The sequence below is a fragment of the Belonocnema kinseyi genome, chromosome 1 (assembly GCF_010883055.1).
Source record: "Belonocnema kinseyi isolate 2016_QV_RU_SX_M_011 chromosome 1, B_treatae_v1, whole genome shotgun sequence".
In the NCBI taxonomy this organism is placed as follows: domain Eukaryota; kingdom Metazoa; phylum Arthropoda; class Insecta; order Hymenoptera; family Cynipidae; genus Belonocnema; species Belonocnema kinseyi.
Genome location: NC_046657.1, coordinates 177,228,018 through 177,231,569, shown reverse-complemented (window position 1 = coordinate 177,231,569; position 3,552 = coordinate 177,228,018).

Below are 3,552 nucleotides of genomic sequence, written 5' to 3'. Positions count from 1 at the left end.
AAATGAAGCTCGAGAAGTATGCCAGGGCAGAAAAGTATGGCGGCAAATAGTTATTAATAAGAGTGCCAGAATGTAAATGACGCCTGAAACAAAAGACCTTGGATACTAATGGACCCAAGTGGGGAACCTCCCATGAAGACTTTGTGAGGATGTTCACTTGGGGTGATTGCTAGAGAGGTTGATCAGCAACCTGTATCGGAGCAGTGTTGCGGAACGAACGTGTTATTTAAATAAATAACACTTGAATTCTGGATCAATCTAAAAATTGTACAACCCTTTGTCACATTATTCCTTTCCCCTCCAAATGAGTCACGGCTTCCCCGAAAGGGAAATGGCGCAGGTAGGCTCTCGTATTTGTACGTTTAATGCATACAATGTAACTCAATTTTTTTAAACATCGTTAATTCTATAAATTAAATCGAAAAATGTTGTTTAAACTTCTGAGGAATTACAGCCATAAATTGTAACTTAATTTCTTTTTCGATTTGTTTTTAAAGAAAGTTCTCAAAGCACCTACGGCTTTGAAGATTACATTCTCATTCTGAAACTCGAGTTTCGCGCTGGATAACCTTTGACCAATTAAAAAACTTCATCAAGATAATTCCTTAATCTAATTAAAATCTACTAAAAACAATGCTTTAAACTTATGGATCTCTTAAAAAACCGAAATTGCATATTTTTGAAAATGATCTAACTTTTGGAACTTTTGACTAATTAAGAAATTTCATGATAATATTTTCGAAAAACATATATTTTATATCTACTAGAAATTTACATTGATATTTCTTAACCCATTAAAAAACATTTTTTCCATTTTTTGAGAATTTGCAAAATGTTGAAAATCATACAAATTCTTGAAGTTTTATCGAATTTAAAAATATCACCAGGATGATATGCAAGTCCTTTTGACGCGTACCAGAAAATTTGACAAAAATTTGTAAAATTCAAAAAAAATTTATTCAAATTTTGAATGAGCTTAAACTTTCTGATTTTTTGTCTAATCGAAAAATTGAACTGACATAGTTTTTAAATATATTTGATATCTAATGATAATTTTTAATGAAATTTCCTAATCTTGTAGAAAAATATTTGTTTCTCTTTTTCCGAAAATTTAAAAATTTTTCAAAAGTACATCATTTTTATAATTTTCATTGAAAATTAAAATTTTATTTGGATAACTTGCAAGTCTTTTACCCATCTATAAGAAGCTTTGAAAAAATTTATAAAATTTATAGACGAAATTTTTAAAAATTTTAAAAAGGCTCTCAATTTTGAAATTTAGGTTGGAAATATTTGATTAACGATCTTAACCTTTATTTTTGGGACCTTCAGAAGTGTATGAAATGCCGACTCGATTGGAAAAATCTTTCAAAAGTTAGCGGGGCTACAACATTCAGGTAACCATACATACAGTACATATAGAACTTCGGATTCTGTGCGTGCCGAAACGTAAAGATCCATTAAAAACCAGAGATCGAAAATTTTGTCTATTACATTACACTCTCATGAAGGAGAATGTCAAAAAGTGTATGAATTCGAAAAAGATATTAAGAATCATTGGACTGTATTTAAACAGATTCTACCTAATATAACATAAGAATATCTTAAAATTCGTAATTTTGAAAATAATGAAACTTTTTTTTTTAAATTTTGGATGTTATCAAAAAATGTTATGGGTGTGATTTTCAAATACATTTAATATCTATGAAAAATGTCCCTTAAAATTTATTGATTTATTTATCAGCACAGCAGTTCTATCTATTTTTTAATTATGAAAAGTAATCATATAACTTTTTTAATTATCATCAAAATTGAAAATGTTATTTGGGTAATTTGCAACTATTTTTTTCAAGTATCAGACATTGACCAAATTTTCTGGAACTTAAAAAAAAATTCTCTACAATTTTTTAAAATCTCTAATTTTTTAAACTGTTGGTTAATCGAAAAATTCGGCTAGAATAGTTTTGAAATATATTTGGTATTTGGTGAAAATTTGTGGATCTATGAAAAAAATAATTTTTTCTATTTTTTGAAAAGTTTCTAACTTTTCTAATTTTGACAAAAATTTATAAAATTTGAAGAAAAAAATTTTCAGAATGCTCTCAATTTTTTTATTTTGTTTGGAAATATCTGATTAACGAACTTAAACCTTCATTTTGAGGACCTTCAGAAATGTATCAAATGCGGACTCGATTGGACAGATCTTCAAAAGTTAATGTGGCTACAACATTCAGGTAACCATACGTTTATATACAGACAGAGAGACAGACACGGATAAAATTTTATGACTTTCGGATTCTGTGCATACCGAAACGTAAAGATACCACTGAATGACCCTGCTCCTCGTATCGGTGATCCCATTTGAGTGCTTCAGTCCTTGGAAGAAAGTAAATTTCGGGACGCACATGAGCCAGAAGTTTCCCTGGAATATATTGAAATTAAATTACTTCGCTTTTGTTAAAAAAGCATGTTTCCAACCAAAAATGAAGAACATTAAAAAATTTCCAGGCTTTTCAAAGATTTCGAACGGTGCGTAAAATATTATGAAAGTTAAAAAATTCAAAGTGCTCTTTAATGAATTTTAGTATTTGAAAATGATTCCAAAGGATTTTAAAAGTTATTTTTTAAATTCCAAGTTTTTTAAAGAGCTTTAATTAATTGAAAGAAATTTCAAAAGAATTTAAGGGTTTCGAAATATTTCAAAGTATTTAAAAATATTCCAAGGTATTTTCAATTGATTATAGTAACTTAATGGGGATTCAAAGGTTTTGAAATATTTTAGGCTATTATTAAAAATTCCAAGGAATCTTTGAGAAATTTCAAGGGATTTCACAGAATGTGTACAATTCTGAGGAAGTTAAAAAACTTTTAAGCAATTTTGAATTTGTTTAAATAATTTTAAGGGAATAAGCTCTCAAAATGTTTACTTAAATTTTCCACGATTGCAGAAAATATCAGATTTCATAAAATTTCAAGGGATTTTGAATTCTCCAAAAATTCTTATAATTTAACCTGAATTTGTTTCATTCATATGAATTTTTCTAAATTCCCACAATTCTATTCAATGAAATTTTTGCTTTTCATTCAATTCTTTCAAATATCCTTAGATTTTTCTAAATTTTTGAAAATATTTTTTAGTTGTTTTCAGTTCACAATAACTGAATTCTTCTCTTATTTCTTAAACTCCCTTTAAAATTATTTTTATTGAAATCAATGGAATTTTATACCTTTTTTCCAATTCTTTGAAATTTATTACAATTCAACTTGAATTTTTGTAAGTCTTATCAATCGAATGAAGGTAGCGACTTGGCTAGAATTTACTTATAACCGTACTAAAATTCCAATTTTCTTTATTTTAATCAGTTGGGTCAGTTTAGAAAAGTGATCTCTTCTTTATCTATCATCGCAGACTTTCCAGACTATCTCAGTTTACTCTAATTAAATCATAATTTTTATTGCATTTTTAAATATTTTTTATTTATTAAGAAATTAAACTAGTCGTTTGGAAATTTATTCACTTTGTGAAAAATTTTCCTTTTTGGTAGAAAATTA